Here is a 14,289-nt window from a genome sequence, read left to right on the forward strand (position 1 = left end):
TGGTGTGACGTGAAACTGACGTCAAGTTTCACAGGTTTGGGGGATTAGCTCAAGTGGTAGAGCGCTCGCTTAGCATGCGAGAGGTAGCGGGATCGATGCCCGCATTCTCCAATGCTACCATTGGATTCCTTTTTCGCAGAGTTGAATGAATCATTTTTACCATCTGCCCGTGGCACCCACGGCCAAACCTAGGAGGCTTTCGACAGTGGCCAAAACAATCCTTCGATAGCTCAGCTGGTAGAGCGGAGGACTGTAGCTCTAAATTAGCAATCCTTAGGTCGCTGGTTCAATTCCGGCTCGAAGGAAGTTTTGTTTATCTTATCTCATACAGAAAGTTTTTCTCCAGTTTGCCTCGTGAATTCAAAACATAGTCAGCAAAATGGCTTTTACATGAGAGAGATGCTCAGCACCAATGCAAAAACTTCTCCAACTGTGCAACGTCTCTGGGTGGACTGCAAAAGGGTGCGACGTCCCTGGGTGGACTCGAACCACCAACCTTTCGGTTAACAGCCGAACGCGCTAACCGATTGCGCCACAGAGACCCAATGGACCACAATTTTTGCCTGCACCTTAAGCAAGGTCAGACACCGTTTCTTCAAATGATTTTCAACAATATGACTAAAGGAAACAGAAAAAAACAAAGAAATAATTGCAAAACACCAAGAATAATCTAGTTGCCAACAGATAAGAAATGGCTGATAAATTACACGACACAGACCAGAAGGCAGACAGTAATTAGACTTCGACTCTAAGCATCCAACACTACGAGCAGAGTGGCGCAGCGGAAGCGTGCTGGGCCCATAACCCAGAGGTCGATGGATCGAAACCATCCTCTGCTAAAAGGTTGTGTTTTATACTTTTCATCATTACATTGCATCCAAATGCTTCTGTCAACAGAAAGTTTAGTGTTATTGCAGAAAATGTCAAAAAAACGTACACTTCCGAAAGCGTTGGTGGTATAGTGGTGAGCATAGCTGCCTTCCAAGCAGTTGACCCGGGTTCGATTCCCGGCCAACGCATGTCTTGCTTTTCACCATTGGTGTTGCATTTATTCTCTTTTAATGTTTTGTGTTAAGGCTCATGCTCTACTCTCTTCTTACAGTTTAGCAACCACAGAAAGGAGGAAAAAAAAAGACCAGGAGGCCTTCACGACCTCTCAGCATTTTCGGTAAACAAACCAACCCATAAAAGTTCAACGGTTCTCCTTGGGATTGTGCTACATCACAACTTTTTTCTACAAACTATGCAAGTTTTTTCACTGTCCCCGGTTTGATTCTCCATGTGCATAGAAAGGGTTTGCTAGAAAGTTGCTCGACTGTATTTGTAGGTCACCAATCACGTTGTGGACTCCTTAAATGTTCTTCAAGTATGGGAAAACGGAGTCCACACTTAAAAAAAAAAAAAAAAAAAAAAAAAAGCAATGTCATCTGTGACTGTATATGAAAATTGTGACCTGGTGTGACGTGAAACTGACGTCAAGTTTCACAGGTTTGGGGGATTAGCTCAAGTGGTAGAGCGCTCGCTTAGCATGCGAGAGGTAGCGGGATCGATGCCCGCATTCTCCAATGCTACCATTGGATTCCTTTTTCGCAGAGTTGAATGAATCATTTTTACCATCTGCCCGTGGCACCCACGGCCAAACCTAGGAGGCTTTCGACAGTGGCCAAAACAATCCTTCGATAGCTCAGCTGGTAGAGCGGAGGACTGTAGCTCTAAATTAGCAATCCTTAGGTCGCTGGTTCAATTCCGGCTCGAAGGAAGTTTTGTTTATCTTATCTCATACAGAAAGTTTTTCTCCAGTTTGCCTCGTGAATTCAAAACATAGTCAGCAAAATGGCTTTTACATGAGAGAGATGCTCAGCACCAATGCAAAAACTTCTCCAACTGTGCAACGTCTCTGGGTGGACTGCAAAAGGGTGCGACGTCCCTGGGTGGACTCGAACCACCAACCTTTCGGTTAACAGCCAAACGCGCTAACCGATTGCGCCACAGAGACCCAATGGACCACAATTTTTGCCTGCACCTTAAGCAAGGTCAGACACCGTTTCTTCAAATGATTTTCAACAATATGACTAAAGGAAACAGAAAAAAACAAAGAAATAATTGCAAAACACCAAGAATAATCTAGTTGCCAACAGATAAGAAATGGCTGATAAATTACACGACACAGACCAGAAGGCAGACAGTAATTAGACTTCGACTCTAAGCATCCAACACTACGAGCAGAGTGGCGCAGCGGAAGCGTGCTGGGCCCATAACCCAGAGGTCGATGGATCGAAACCATCCTCTGCTAAAAGGTTGTGTTTTATACTTTTCATCATTACATTGCATCCAAATGCTTCTGTCAACAGAAAGTTTAGTGTTATTGCAGAAAATGTCAAAAAAACGTACACTTCCGAAAGCGTTGGTGGTATAGTGGTGAGCATAGCTGCCTTCCAAGCAGTTGACCCGGGTTCGATTCCCGGCCAACGCATGTCTTGCTTTTCACCATTGGTGTTGCATTTATTCTCTTTTAATGTTTTGTGTTAAGGCTCATGCTCTACTCTCTTCTTACAGTTTAGCAACCACAGAAAGGAGGAAAAAAAAAGACCAGGAGGCCTTCACGACCTCTCAGCATTTTCGGTAAACAAACCAACCCATAAAAGTTCAACGGTTCTCCTTGGGATTGTGCTACATCACAACTTTTTTCTACAAACTATGCAAGTTTTTTCACTGTCCCCGGTTTGATTCTCCATGTGCATAGAAAGGGTTTGCTAGAAAGTTGCTCGACTGTATTTGTAGGTCACCAATCACGTTGTGGACTCCTTAAATGTTCTTCAAGTATGGGAAAACGGAGTCCACACTTAAAAAAAAAAAAAAAAAAAAAAAAAGCAATGTCATCTGTGACTGTATATGAAAATTGTGACCTGGTGTGACGTGAAACTGACGTCAAGTTTCACAGGTTTGGGGGATTAGCTCAAGTGGTAGAGCGCTCGCTTAGCATGCGAGAGGTAGCGGGATCGATGCCCGCATTCTCCAATGCTACCATTGGATTCCTTTTTCGCAGAGTTGAATGAATCATTTTTACCATCTGCCCGTGGCACCCACGGCCAAACCTAGGAGGCTTTCGACAGTGGCCAAAACAATCCTTCGATAGCTCAGCTGGTAGAGCGGAGGACTGTAGCTCTAAATTAGCAATCCTTAGGTCGCTGGTTCAATTCCGGCTCGAAGGAAGTTTTGTTTATCTTATCTCATACAGAAAGTTTTTCTCCAGTTTGCCTCGTGAATTCAAAACATAGTCAGCAAAATGGCTTTTACATGAGAGAGATGCTCAGCACCAATGCAAAAACTTCTCCAACTGTGCAACGTCTCTGGGTGGACTGCAAAAGGGTGCGACGTCCCTGGGTGGACTCGAACCACCAACCTTTCGGTTAACAGCCAAACGCGCTAACCGATTGCGCCACAGAGACCCAATGGACCACAATTTTTGCCTGCACCTTAAGCAAGGTCAGACACCGTTTCTTCAAATGATTTTCAACAATATGACTAAAGGAAACAGAAAAAAACAAAGAAATAATTGCAAAACACCAAGAATAATCTAGTTGCCAACAGATAAGAAATGGCTGATAAATTACACGACACAGACCAGAAGGCAGACAGTAATTAGACTTCGACTCTAAGCATCCAACACTACGAGCAGAGTGGCGCAGCGGAAGCGTGCTGGGCCCATAACCCAGAGGTCGATGGATCGAAACCATCCTCTGCTAAAAGGTTGTGTTTTATACTTTTCATCATTACATTGCATCCAAATGCTTCTGTCAACAGAAAGTTTAGTGTTATTGCAGAAAATGTCAAAAAAACGTACACTTCCGAAAGCGTTGGTGGTATAGTGGTGAGCATAGCTGCCTTCCAAGCAGTTGACCCGGGTTCGATTCCCGGCCAACGCATGTCTTGCTTTTCACCATTGGTGTTGCATTTATTCTCTTTTAATGTTTTGTGTTAAGGCTCATGCTCTACTCTCTTCTTACAGTTTAGCAACCACAGAAAGGAGGAAAAAAAAAGACCAGGAGGCCTTCACGACCTCTCAGCATTTTCGATAAACAAACCAACCCATAAAAGTTCAACGGTTCTCCTTGGGATTGTGCTACATCACAACTTTTTTCTACAAACTATGCAAGTTTTTTCACTGTCCCCGGTTTGATTCTCCATGTGCATAGAAAGGGTTTGCTAGAAAGTTGCTCGACTGTATTTGTAGGTCACCAATCACGTTGTGGACTCCTTAAATGTTCTTCAAGTATGGGAAAACGGAGTCCACACTTAAAAAAAAAAAAAAAAAAAAAAAAAGCAATGTCATCTGTGACTGTATATGAAAATTGTGACCTGGTGTGACGTGAAACTGACGTCAAGTTTCACAGGTTTGGGGGATTAGCTCAAGTGGTAGAGCGCTCGCTTAGCATGCGAGAGGTAGCGGGATCGATGCCCGCATTCTCCAATGCTACCATTGGATTCCTTTTTCGCAGAGTTGAATGAATCATTTTTACCATCTGCCCGTGGCACCCACGGCCAAACCTAGGAGGCTTTCGACAGTGGCCAAAACAATCCTTCGATAGCTCAGCTGGTAGAGCGGAGGACTGTAGCTCTAAATTAGCAATCCTTAGGTCGCTGGTTCAATTCCGGCTCGAAGGAAGTTTTGTTTATCTTATCTCATACAGAAAGTTTTTCTCCAGTTTGCCTCGTGAATTCAAAACATAGTCAGCAAAATGGCTTTTACATGAGAGAGATGCTCAGCACCAATGCAAAAACTTCTCCAACTGTGCAACGTCTCTGGGTGGACTGCAAAAGGGTGCGACGTCCCTGGGTGGACTCGAACCACCAACCTTTCGGTTAACAGCCAAACGCGCTAACCGATTGCGCCACAGAGACCCAATGGACCACAATTTTTGCCTGCACCTTAAGCAAGGTCAGACACCGTTTCTTCAAATGATTTTCAACAATATGACTAAAGGAAACAGAAAAAAACAAAGAAATAATTGCAAAACACCAAGAATAATCTAGTTGCCAACAGATAAGAAATGGCTGATAAATTACACGACACAGACCAGAAGGCAGACAGTAATTAGACTTCGACTCTAAGCATCCAACACTACGAGCAGAGTGGCGCAGCGGAAGCGTGCTGGGCCCATAACCCAGAGGTCGATGGATCGAAACCATCCTCTGCTAAAAGGTTGTGTTTTATACTTTTCATCATTACATTGCATCCAAATGCTTCTGTCAACAGAAAGTTTAGTGTTATTGCAGAAAATGTCAAAAAAACGTACACTTCCGAAAGCGTTGGTGGTATAGTGGTGAGCATAGCTGCCTTCCAAGCAGTTGACCCGGGTTCGATTCCCGGCCAACGCATGTCTTGCTTTTCACCATTGGTGTTGCATTTATTCTCTTTTAATGTTTTGTGTTAAGGCTCATGCTCTACTCTCTTCTTACAGTTTAGCAACCACAGAAAGGAGGAAAAAAAAAGACCAGGAGGCCTTCACGACCTCTCAGCATTTTCGATAAACAAACCAACCCATAAAAGTTCAACGGTTCTCCTTGGGATTGTGCTACATCACAACTTTTTTCTACAAACTATGCAAGTTTTTTCACTGTCCCCGGTTTGATTCTCCATGTGCATAGAAAGGGTTTGCTAGAAAGTTGCTCGACTGTATTTGTAGGTCACCAATCACGTTGTGGACTCCTTAAATGTTCTTCAAGTATGGGAAAACGGAGTCCACACTTAAAAAAAAAAAAAAAAAAAAAAAAAGCAATGTCATCTGTGACTGTATATGAAAATTGTGACCTGGTGTGACGTGAAACTGACGTCAAGTTTCACAGGTTTGGGGGATTAGCTCAAGTGGTAGAGCGCTCGCTTAGCATGCGAGAGGTAGCGGGATCGATGCCCGCATTCTCCAATGCTACCATTGGATTCCTTTTTCGCAGAGTTGAATGAATCATTTTTACCATCTGCCCGTGGCACCCACGGCCAAACCTAGGAGGCTTTCGACAGTGGCCAAAACAATCCTTCGATAGCTCAGCTGGTAGAGCGGAGGACTGTAGCTCTAAATTAGCAATCCTTAGGTCGCTGGTTCAATTCCGGCTCGAAGGAAGTTTTGTTTATCTTATCTCATACAGAAAGTTTTTCTCCAGTTTGCCTCGTGAATTCAAAACATAGTCAGCAAAATGGCTTTTACATGAGAGAGATGCTCAGCACCAATGCAAAAACTTCTCCAACTGTGCAACGTCTCTGGGTGGACTGCAAAAGGGTGCGACGTCCCTGGGTGGACTCGAACCACCAACCTTTCGGTTAACAGCCGAACGCGCTAACCGATTGCGCCACAGAGACCCAATGGACCACAATTTTTGCCTGCACCTTAAGCAAGGTCAGACACCGTTTCTTCAAATGATTTTCAACAATATGACTAAAGGAAACAGAAAAAAACAAAGAAATAATTGCAAAACACCAAGAATAATCTAGTTGCCAACAGATAAGAAATGGCTGATAAATTACACGACACAGACCAGAAGGCAGACAGTAATTAGACTTCGACTCTAAGCATCCAACACTACGAGCAGAGTGGCGCAGCGGAAGCGTGCTGGGCCCATAACCCAGAGGTCGATGGATCGAAACCATCCTCTGCTAAAAGGTTGTGTTTTATACTTTTCATCATTACATTGCATCCAAATGCTTCTGTCAACAGAAAGTTTAGTGTTATTGCAGAAAATGTCAAAAAAACGTACACTTCCGAAAGCGTTGGTGGTATAGTGGTGAGCATAGCTGCCTTCCAAGCAGTTGACCCGGGTTCGATTCCCGGCCAACGCATGTCTTGCTTTTCACCATTGGTGTTGCATTTATTCTCTTTTAATGTTTTGTGTTAAGGCTCATGCTCTACTCTCTTCTTACAGTTTAGCAACCACAGAAAGGAGGAAAAAAAAAGACCAGGAGGCCTTCACGACCTCTCAGCATTTTCGGTAAACAAACCAACCCATAAAAGTTCAACGGTTCTCCTTGGGATTGTGCTACATCACAACTTTTTTCTACAAACTATGCAAGTTTTTTCACTGTCCCCGGTTTGATTCTCCATGTGCATAGAAAGGGTTTGCTAGAAAGTTGCTCGACTGTATTTGTAGGTCACCAATCACGTTGTGGACTCCTTAAATGTTCTTCAAGTATGGGAAAACGGAGTCCACACTTAAAAAAAAAAAAAAAAAAAAAAAAAAGCAATGTCATCTGTGACTGTATATGAAAATTGTGACCTGGTGTGACGTGAAACTGACGTCAAGTTTCACAGGTTTGGGGGATTAGCTCAAGTGGTAGAGCGCTCGCTTAGCATGCGAGAGGTAGCGGGATCGATGCCCGCATTCTCCAATGCTACCATTGGATTCCTTTTTCGCAGAGTTGAATGAATCATTTTTACCATCTGCCCGTGGCACCCACGGCCAAACCTAGGAGGCTTTCGACAGTGGCCAAAACAATCCTTCGATAGCTCAGCTGGTAGAGCGGAGGACTGTAGCTCTAAATTAGCAATCCTTAGGTCGCTGGTTCAATTCCGGCTCGAAGGAAGTTTTGTTTATCTTATCTCATACAGAAAGTTTTTCTCCAGTTTGCCTCGTGAATTCAAAACATAGTCAGCAAAATGGCTTTTACATGAGAGAGATGCTCAGCACCAATGCAAAAACTTCTCCAACTGTGCAACGTCTCTGGGTGGACTGCAAAAGGGTGCGACGTCCCTGGGTGGACTCGAACCACCAACCTTTCGGTTAACAGCCAAACGCGCTAACCGATTGCGCCACAGAGACCCAATGGACCACAATTTTTGCCTGCACCTTAAGCAAGGTCAGACACCGTTTCTTCAAATGATTTTCAACAATATGACTAAAGGAAACAGAAAAAAACAAAGAAATAATTGCAAAACACCAAGAATAATCTAGTTGCCAACAGATAAGAAATGGCTGATAAATTACACGACACAGACCAGAAGGCAGACAGTAATTAGACTTCGACTCTAAGCATCCAACACTACGAGCAGAGTGGCGCAGCGGAAGCGTGCTGGGCCCATAACCCAGAGGTCGATGGATCGAAACCATCCTCTGCTAAAAGGTTGTGTTTTATACTTTTCATCATTACATTGCATCCAAATGCTTCTGTCAACAGAAAGTTTAGTGTTATTGCAGAAAATGTCAAAAAAACGTACACTTCCGAAAGCGTTGGTGGTATAGTGGTGAGCATAGCTGCCTTCCAAGCAGTTGACCCGGGTTCGATTCCCGGCCAACGCATGTCTTGCTTTTCACCATTGGTGTTGCATTTATTCTCTTTTAATGTTTTGTGTTAAGGCTCATGCTCTACTCTCTTCTTACAGTTTAGCAACCACAGAAAGGAGGAAAAAAAAAGACCAGGAGGCCTTCACGACCTCTCAGCATTTTCGGTAAACAAACCAACCCATAAAAGTTCAACGGTTCTCCTTGGGATTGTGCTACATCACAACTTTTTTCTACAAACTATGCAAGTTTTTTCACTGTCCCCGGTTTGATTCTCCATGTGCATAGAAAGGGTTTGCTAGAAAGTTGCTCGACTGTATTTGTAGGTCACCAATCACGTTGTGGACTCCTTAAATGTTCTTCAAGTATGGGAAAACGGAGTCCACACTTAAAAAAAAAAAAAAAAAAAAAAAAAAGCAATGTCATCTGTGACTGTATATGAAAATTGTGACCTGGTGTGACGTGAAACTGACGTCAAGTTTCACAGGTTTGGGGGATTAGCTCAAGTGGTAGAGCGCTCGCTTAGCATGCGAGAGGTAGCGGGATCGATGCCCGCATTCTCCAATGCTACCATTGGATTCCTTTTTCGCAGAGTTGAATGAATCATTTTTACCATCTGCCCGTGGCACCCACGGCCAAACCTAGGAGGCTTTCGACAGTGGCCAAAACAATCCTTCGATAGCTCAGCTGGTAGAGCGGAGGACTGTAGCTCTAAATTAGCAATCCTTAGGTCGCTGGTTCAATTCCGGCTCGAAGGAAGTTTTGTTTATCTTATCTCATACAGAAAGTTTTTCTCCAGTTTGCCTCGTGAATTCAAAACATAGTCAGCAAAATGGCTTTTACATGAGAGAGATGCTCAGCACCAATGCAAAAACTTCTCCAACTGTGCAACGTCTCTGGGTGGACTGCAAAAGGGTGCGACGTCCCTGGGTGGACTCGAACCACCAACCTTTCGGTTAACAGCCGAACGCGCTAACCGATTGCGCCACAGAGACCCAATGGACCACAATTTTTGCCTGCACCTTAAGCAAGGTCAGACACCGTTTCTTCAAATGATTTTCAACAATATGACTAAAGGAAACAGAAAAAAACAAAGAAATAATTGCAAAACACCAAGAATAATCTAGTTGCCAACAGATAAGAAATGGCTGATAAATTACACGACACAGACCAGAAGGCAGACAGTAATTAGACTTCGACTCTAAGCATCCAACACTACGAGCAGAGTGGCGCAGCGGAAGCGTGCTGGGCCCATAACCCAGAGGTCGATGGATCGAAACCATCCTCTGCTAAAAGGTTGTGTTTTATACTTTTCATCATTACATTGCATCCAAATGCTTCTGTCAACAGAAAGTTTAGTGTTATTGCAGAAAATGTCAAAAAAACGTACACTTCCGAAAGCGTTGGTGGTATAGTGGTGAGCATAGCTGCCTTCCAAGCAGTTGACCCGGGTTCGATTCCCGGCCAACGCATGTCTTGCTTTTCACCATTGGTGTTGCATTTATTCTCTTTTAATGTTTTGTGTTAAGGCTCATGCTCTACTCTCTTCTTACAGTTTAGCAACCACAGAAAGGAGGAAAAAAAAAGACCAGGAGGCCTTCACGACCTCTCAGCATTTTCGGTAAACAAACCAACCCATAAAAGTTCAACGGTTCTCCTTGGGATTGTGCTACATCACAACTTTTTTCTACAAACTATGCAAGTTTTTTCACTGTCCCCGGTTTGATTCTCCATGTGCATAGAAAGGGTTTGCTAGAAAGTTGCTCGACTGTATTTGTAGGTCACCAATCACGTTGTGGACTCCTTAAATGTTCTTCAAGTATGGGAAAACGGAGTCCACACTTAAAAAAAAAAAAAAAAAAAAAAAAAAGCAATGTCATCTGTGACTGTATATGAAAATTGTGACCTGGTGTGACGTGAAACTGACGTCAAGTTTCACAGGTTTGGGGGATTAGCTCAAGTGGTAGAGCGCTCGCTTAGCATGCGAGAGGTAGCGGGATCGATGCCCGCATTCTCCAATGCTACCATTGGATTCCTTTTTCGCAGAGTTGAATGAATCATTTTTACCATCTGCCCGTGGCACCCACGGCCAAACCTAGGAGGCTTTCGACAGTGGCCAAAACAATCCTTCGATAGCTCAGCTGGTAGAGCGGAGGACTGTAGCTCTAAATTAGCAATCCTTAGGTCGCTGGTTCAATTCCGGCTCGAAGGAAGTTTTGTTTATCTTATCTCATACAGAAAGTTTTTCTCCAGTTTGCCTCGTGAATTCAAAACATAGTCAGCAAAATGGCTTTTACATGAGAGAGATGCTCAGCACCAATGCAAAAACTTCTCCAACTGTGCAACGTCTCTGGGTGGACTGCAAAAGGGTGCGACGTCCCTGGGTGGACTCGAACCACCAACCTTTCGGTTAACAGCCGAACGCGCTAACCGATTGCGCCACAGAGACCCAATGGACCACAATTTTTGCCTGCACCTTAAGCAAGGTCAGACACCGTTTCTTCAAATGATTTTCAACAATATGACTAAAGGAAACAGAAAAAAACAAAGAAATAATTGCAAAACACCAAGAATAATCTAGTTGCCAACAGATAAGAAATGGCTGATAAATTACACGACACAGACCAGAAGGCAGACAGTAATTAGACTTCGACTCTAAGCATCCAACACTACGAGCAGAGTGGCGCAGCGGAAGCGTGCTGGGCCCATAACCCAGAGGTCGATGGATCGAAACCATCCTCTGCTAAAAGGTTGTGTTTTATACTTTTCATCATTACATTGCATCCAAATGCTTCTGTCAACAGAAAGTTTAGTGTTATTGCAGAAAATGTCAAAAAAACGTACACTTCCGAAAGCGTTGGTGGTATAGTGGTGAGCATAGCTGCCTTCCAAGCAGTTGACCCGGGTTCGATTCCCGGCCAACGCATGTCTTGCTTTTCACCATTGGTGTTGCATTTATTCTCTTTTAATGTTTTGTGTTAAGGCTCATGCTCTACTCTCTTCTTACAGTTTAGCAACCACAGAAAGGAGGAAAAAAAAAGACCAGGAGGCCTTCACGACCTCTCAGCATTTTCGGTAAACAAACCAACCCATAAAAGTTCAACGGTTCTCCTTGGGATTGTGCTACATCACAACTTTTTTCTACAAACTATGCAAGTTTTTTCACTGTCCCCGGTTTGATTCTCCATGTGCATAGAAAGGGTTTGCTAGAAAGTTGCTCGACTGTATTTGTAGGTCACCAATCACGTTGTGGACTCCTTAAATGTTCTTCAAGTATGGGAAAACGGAGTCCACACTTAAAAAAAAAAAAAAAAAAAAAAAAAAGCAATGTCATCTGTGACTGTATATGAAAATTGTGACCTGGTGTGACGTGAAACTGACGTCAAGTTTCACAGGTTTGGGGGATTAGCTCAAGTGGTAGAGCGCTCGCTTAGCATGCGAGAGGTAGCGGGATCGATGCCCGCATTCTCCAATGCTACCATTGGATTCCTTTTTCGCAGAGTTGAATGAATCATTTTTACCATCTGCCCGTGGCACCCACGGCCAAACCTAGGAGGCTTTCGACAGTGGCCAAAACAATCCTTCGATAGCTCAGCTGGTAGAGCGGAGGACTGTAGCTCTAAATTAGCAATCCTTAGGTCGCTGGTTCAATTCCGGCTCGAAGGAAGTTTTGTTTATCTTATCTCATACAGAAAGTTTTTCTCCAGTTTGCCTCGTGAATTCAAAACATAGTCAGCAAAATGGCTTTTACATGAGAGAGATGCTCAGCACCAATGCAAAAACTTCTCCAACTGTGCAACGTCTCTGGGTGGACTGCAAAAGGGTGCGACGTCCCTGGGTGGACTCGAACCACCAACCTTTCGGTTAACAGCCAAACGCGCTAACCGATTGCGCCACAGAGACCCAATGGACCACAATTTTTGCCTGCACCTTAAGCAAGGTCAGACACCGTTTCTTCAAATGATTTTCAACAATATGACTAAAGGAAACAGAAAAAAACAAAGAAATAATTGCAAAACACCAAGAATAATCTAGTTGCCAACAGATAAGAAATGGCTGATAAATTACACGACACAGACCAGAAGGCAGACAGTAATTAGACTTCGACTCTAAGCATCCAACACTACGAGCAGAGTGGCGCAGCGGAAGCGTGCTGGGCCCATAACCCAGAGGTCGATGGATCGAAACCATCCTCTGCTAAAAGGTTGTGTTTTATACTTTTCATCATTACATTGCATCCAAATGCTTCTGTCAACAGAAAGTTTAGTGTTATTGCAGAAAATGTCAAAAAAACGTACACTTCCGAAAGCGTTGGTGGTATAGTGGTGAGCATAGCTGCCTTCCAAGCAGTTGACCCGGGTTCGATTCCCGGCCAACGCATGTCTTGCTTTTCACCATTGGTGTTGCATTTATTCTCTTTTAATGTTTTGTGTTAAGGCTCATGCTCTACTCTCTTCTTACAGTTTAGCAACCACAGAAAGGAGGAAAAAAAAAGACCAGGAGGCCTTCACGACCTCTCAGCATTTTCGGTAAACAAACCAACCCATAAAAGTTCAACGGTTCTCCTTGGGATTGTGCTACATCACAACTTTTTTCTACAAACTATGCAAGTTTTTTCACTGTCCCCGGTTTGATTCTCCATGTGCATAGAAAGGGTTTGCTAGAAAGTTGCTCGACTGTATTTGTAGGTCACCAATCACGTTGTGGACTCCTTAAATGTTCTTCAAGTATGGGAAAACGGAGTCCACACTTAAAAAAAAAAAAAAAAAAAAAAAAAAGCAATGTCATCTGTGACTGTATATGAAAATTGTGACCTGGTGTGACGTGAAACTGACGTCAAGTTTCACAGGTTTGGGGGATTAGCTCAAGTGGTAGAGCGCTCGCTTAGCATGCGAGAGGTAGCGGGATCGATGCCCGCATTCTCCAATGCTACCATTGGATTCCTTTTTCGCAGAGTTGAATGAATCATTTTTACCATCTGCCCGTGGCACCCACGGCCAAACCTAGGAGGCTTTCGACAGTGGCCAAAACAATCCTTCGATAGCTCAGCTGGTAGAGCGGAGGACTGTAGCTCTAAATTAGCAATCCTTAGGTCGCTGGTTCAATTCCGGCTCGAAGGAAGTTTTGTTTATCTTATCTCATACAGAAAGTTTTTCTCCAGTTTGCCTCGTGAATTCAAAACATAGTCAGCAAAATGGCTTTTACATGAGAGAGATGCTCAGCACCAATGCAAAAACTTCTCCAACTGTGCAACGTCTCTGGGTGGACTGCAAAAGGGTGCGACGTCCCTGGGTGGACTCGAACCACCAACCTTTCGGTTAACAGCCGAACGCGCTAACCGATTGCGCCACAGAGACCCAATGGACCACAATTTTTGCCTGCACCTTAAGCAAGGTCAGACACCGTTTCTTCAAATGATTTTCAACAATATGACTAAAGGAAACAGAAAAAAACAAAGAAATAATTGCAAAACACCAAGAATAATCTAGTTGCCAACAGATAAGAAATGGCTGATAAATTACACGACACAGACCAGAAGGCAGACAGTAATTAGACTTCGACTCTAAGCATCCAACACTACGAGCAGAGTGGCGCAGCGGAAGCGTGCTGGGCCCATAACCCAGAGGTCGATGGATCGAAACCATCCTCTGCTAAAAGGTTGTGTTTTATACTTTTCATCATTACATTGCATCCAAATGCTTCTGTCAACAGAAAGTTTAGTGTTATTGCAGAAAATGTCAAAAAAACGTACACTTCCGAAAGCGTTGGTGGTATAGTGGTGAGCATAGCTGCCTTCCAAGCAGTTGACCCGGGTTCGATTCCCGGCCAACGCATGTCTTGCTTTTCACCATTGGTGTTGCATTTATTCTCTTTTAATGTTTTGTGTTAAGGCTCATGCTCTACTCTCTTCTTACAGTTTAGCAACCACAGAAAGGAGGAAAAAAAAAGACCAGGAGGCCTTCACGACCTCTCAGCATTTTCGGTAAACAAACCAACCCATAAAAGTTCAACGGTTCTCCT

At 43.7% G+C, this 14,289-nt stretch overlaps 35 non-coding genes across 35 annotated transcripts; 30 read left to right on the forward strand and 5 right to left on the reverse strand.

Moving 5' to 3' along the window:
* The first annotated feature begins 38 nt into the window (after positions 1–38).
* On the forward strand, positions 39–111 carry TRNAA-AGC (transfer RNA alanine (anticodon AGC)). Its single transcript has one exon. It is a non-coding gene; the product is annotated as a tRNA-Ala (tRNA).
* Positions 112–219: 108 nt separating this feature from the next.
* On the forward strand, positions 220–305 carry TRNAY-GUA (transfer RNA tyrosine (anticodon GUA)). The gene is given in 2 exon segments: positions 220–256; positions 270–305. It is a non-coding gene; the product is annotated as a tRNA-Tyr (tRNA).
* Positions 306–468: 163 nt separating this feature from the next.
* Positions 469–542, reverse strand: TRNAN-GUU (transfer RNA asparagine (anticodon GUU)). Its single transcript has one exon. It is a non-coding gene; the product is annotated as a tRNA-Asn (tRNA).
* A 405-nt stretch (positions 543–947) lies between these two features.
* Positions 948–1,019, forward strand: TRNAG-UCC (transfer RNA glycine (anticodon UCC)). Its single transcript has one exon. It is a non-coding gene; the product is annotated as a tRNA-Gly (tRNA).
* Positions 1,020–1,492: 473 nt separating this feature from the next.
* TRNAA-AGC (transfer RNA alanine (anticodon AGC)) lies at positions 1,493–1,565 on the forward strand. The gene has a single exon. It is a non-coding gene; the product is annotated as a tRNA-Ala (tRNA).
* Positions 1,566–1,673: 108 nt separating this feature from the next.
* TRNAY-GUA (transfer RNA tyrosine (anticodon GUA)) lies at positions 1,674–1,759 on the forward strand. Its single transcript is given in 2 exon segments — positions 1,674–1,710; positions 1,724–1,759. It is a non-coding gene; the product is annotated as a tRNA-Tyr (tRNA).
* A 642-nt stretch (positions 1,760–2,401) lies between these two features.
* Positions 2,402–2,473, forward strand: TRNAG-UCC (transfer RNA glycine (anticodon UCC)). Its single transcript has one exon. It is a non-coding gene; the product is annotated as a tRNA-Gly (tRNA).
* Positions 2,474–2,945: 472 nt separating this feature from the next.
* Positions 2,946–3,018, forward strand: TRNAA-AGC (transfer RNA alanine (anticodon AGC)). The gene has a single exon. It is a non-coding gene; the product is annotated as a tRNA-Ala (tRNA).
* A 108-nt stretch (positions 3,019–3,126) lies between these two features.
* Positions 3,127–3,212, forward strand: TRNAY-GUA (transfer RNA tyrosine (anticodon GUA)). The gene is given in 2 exon segments: positions 3,127–3,163; positions 3,177–3,212. It is a non-coding gene; the product is annotated as a tRNA-Tyr (tRNA).
* A 642-nt stretch (positions 3,213–3,854) lies between these two features.
* TRNAG-UCC (transfer RNA glycine (anticodon UCC)) lies at positions 3,855–3,926 on the forward strand. The gene has a single exon. It is a non-coding gene; the product is annotated as a tRNA-Gly (tRNA).
* Positions 3,927–4,398: 472 nt separating this feature from the next.
* On the forward strand, positions 4,399–4,471 carry TRNAA-AGC (transfer RNA alanine (anticodon AGC)). The gene has a single exon. It is a non-coding gene; the product is annotated as a tRNA-Ala (tRNA).
* A 108-nt stretch (positions 4,472–4,579) lies between these two features.
* TRNAY-GUA (transfer RNA tyrosine (anticodon GUA)) lies at positions 4,580–4,665 on the forward strand. Its single transcript is given in 2 exon segments — positions 4,580–4,616; positions 4,630–4,665. It is a non-coding gene; the product is annotated as a tRNA-Tyr (tRNA).
* A 642-nt stretch (positions 4,666–5,307) lies between these two features.
* Positions 5,308–5,379, forward strand: TRNAG-UCC (transfer RNA glycine (anticodon UCC)). The gene has a single exon. It is a non-coding gene; the product is annotated as a tRNA-Gly (tRNA).
* Positions 5,380–5,851: 472 nt separating this feature from the next.
* TRNAA-AGC (transfer RNA alanine (anticodon AGC)) lies at positions 5,852–5,924 on the forward strand. Its single transcript has one exon. It is a non-coding gene; the product is annotated as a tRNA-Ala (tRNA).
* Positions 5,925–6,032: 108 nt separating this feature from the next.
* On the forward strand, positions 6,033–6,118 carry TRNAY-GUA (transfer RNA tyrosine (anticodon GUA)). Its single transcript is given in 2 exon segments — positions 6,033–6,069; positions 6,083–6,118. It is a non-coding gene; the product is annotated as a tRNA-Tyr (tRNA).
* A 163-nt stretch (positions 6,119–6,281) lies between these two features.
* On the reverse strand, positions 6,282–6,355 carry TRNAN-GUU (transfer RNA asparagine (anticodon GUU)). Its single transcript has one exon. It is a non-coding gene; the product is annotated as a tRNA-Asn (tRNA).
* Positions 6,356–6,760: 405 nt separating this feature from the next.
* On the forward strand, positions 6,761–6,832 carry TRNAG-UCC (transfer RNA glycine (anticodon UCC)). The gene has a single exon. It is a non-coding gene; the product is annotated as a tRNA-Gly (tRNA).
* A 473-nt stretch (positions 6,833–7,305) lies between these two features.
* On the forward strand, positions 7,306–7,378 carry TRNAA-AGC (transfer RNA alanine (anticodon AGC)). The gene has a single exon. It is a non-coding gene; the product is annotated as a tRNA-Ala (tRNA).
* Positions 7,379–7,486: 108 nt separating this feature from the next.
* On the forward strand, positions 7,487–7,572 carry TRNAY-GUA (transfer RNA tyrosine (anticodon GUA)). Its single transcript is given in 2 exon segments — positions 7,487–7,523; positions 7,537–7,572. It is a non-coding gene; the product is annotated as a tRNA-Tyr (tRNA).
* Positions 7,573–8,214: 642 nt separating this feature from the next.
* Positions 8,215–8,286, forward strand: TRNAG-UCC (transfer RNA glycine (anticodon UCC)). Its single transcript has one exon. It is a non-coding gene; the product is annotated as a tRNA-Gly (tRNA).
* Positions 8,287–8,759: 473 nt separating this feature from the next.
* On the forward strand, positions 8,760–8,832 carry TRNAA-AGC (transfer RNA alanine (anticodon AGC)). Its single transcript has one exon. It is a non-coding gene; the product is annotated as a tRNA-Ala (tRNA).
* A 108-nt stretch (positions 8,833–8,940) lies between these two features.
* On the forward strand, positions 8,941–9,026 carry TRNAY-GUA (transfer RNA tyrosine (anticodon GUA)). Its single transcript is given in 2 exon segments — positions 8,941–8,977; positions 8,991–9,026. It is a non-coding gene; the product is annotated as a tRNA-Tyr (tRNA).
* A 163-nt stretch (positions 9,027–9,189) lies between these two features.
* TRNAN-GUU (transfer RNA asparagine (anticodon GUU)) lies at positions 9,190–9,263 on the reverse strand. The gene has a single exon. It is a non-coding gene; the product is annotated as a tRNA-Asn (tRNA).
* A 405-nt stretch (positions 9,264–9,668) lies between these two features.
* Positions 9,669–9,740, forward strand: TRNAG-UCC (transfer RNA glycine (anticodon UCC)). The gene has a single exon. It is a non-coding gene; the product is annotated as a tRNA-Gly (tRNA).
* Positions 9,741–10,213: 473 nt separating this feature from the next.
* Positions 10,214–10,286, forward strand: TRNAA-AGC (transfer RNA alanine (anticodon AGC)). The gene has a single exon. It is a non-coding gene; the product is annotated as a tRNA-Ala (tRNA).
* A 108-nt stretch (positions 10,287–10,394) lies between these two features.
* Positions 10,395–10,480, forward strand: TRNAY-GUA (transfer RNA tyrosine (anticodon GUA)). The gene is given in 2 exon segments: positions 10,395–10,431; positions 10,445–10,480. It is a non-coding gene; the product is annotated as a tRNA-Tyr (tRNA).
* A 163-nt stretch (positions 10,481–10,643) lies between these two features.
* On the reverse strand, positions 10,644–10,717 carry TRNAN-GUU (transfer RNA asparagine (anticodon GUU)). The gene has a single exon. It is a non-coding gene; the product is annotated as a tRNA-Asn (tRNA).
* Positions 10,718–11,122: 405 nt separating this feature from the next.
* On the forward strand, positions 11,123–11,194 carry TRNAG-UCC (transfer RNA glycine (anticodon UCC)). Its single transcript has one exon. It is a non-coding gene; the product is annotated as a tRNA-Gly (tRNA).
* A 473-nt stretch (positions 11,195–11,667) lies between these two features.
* Positions 11,668–11,740, forward strand: TRNAA-AGC (transfer RNA alanine (anticodon AGC)). Its single transcript has one exon. It is a non-coding gene; the product is annotated as a tRNA-Ala (tRNA).
* A 108-nt stretch (positions 11,741–11,848) lies between these two features.
* Positions 11,849–11,934, forward strand: TRNAY-GUA (transfer RNA tyrosine (anticodon GUA)). The gene is given in 2 exon segments: positions 11,849–11,885; positions 11,899–11,934. It is a non-coding gene; the product is annotated as a tRNA-Tyr (tRNA).
* A 642-nt stretch (positions 11,935–12,576) lies between these two features.
* Positions 12,577–12,648, forward strand: TRNAG-UCC (transfer RNA glycine (anticodon UCC)). Its single transcript has one exon. It is a non-coding gene; the product is annotated as a tRNA-Gly (tRNA).
* Positions 12,649–13,121: 473 nt separating this feature from the next.
* Positions 13,122–13,194, forward strand: TRNAA-AGC (transfer RNA alanine (anticodon AGC)). Its single transcript has one exon. It is a non-coding gene; the product is annotated as a tRNA-Ala (tRNA).
* Positions 13,195–13,302: 108 nt separating this feature from the next.
* Positions 13,303–13,388, forward strand: TRNAY-GUA (transfer RNA tyrosine (anticodon GUA)). The gene is given in 2 exon segments: positions 13,303–13,339; positions 13,353–13,388. It is a non-coding gene; the product is annotated as a tRNA-Tyr (tRNA).
* A 163-nt stretch (positions 13,389–13,551) lies between these two features.
* On the reverse strand, positions 13,552–13,625 carry TRNAN-GUU (transfer RNA asparagine (anticodon GUU)). Its single transcript has one exon. It is a non-coding gene; the product is annotated as a tRNA-Asn (tRNA).
* Positions 13,626–14,030: 405 nt separating this feature from the next.
* On the forward strand, positions 14,031–14,102 carry TRNAG-UCC (transfer RNA glycine (anticodon UCC)). The gene has a single exon. It is a non-coding gene; the product is annotated as a tRNA-Gly (tRNA).
* Positions 14,103–14,289: the final 187 nt, after the last annotated feature.

Source organism: Ranitomeya variabilis, chromosome 2, assembly GCF_051348905.1.
Source record: "Ranitomeya variabilis isolate aRanVar5 chromosome 2, aRanVar5.hap1, whole genome shotgun sequence".
NCBI lineage: Eukaryota > Metazoa > Chordata > Amphibia > Anura > Dendrobatidae > Ranitomeya > Ranitomeya variabilis.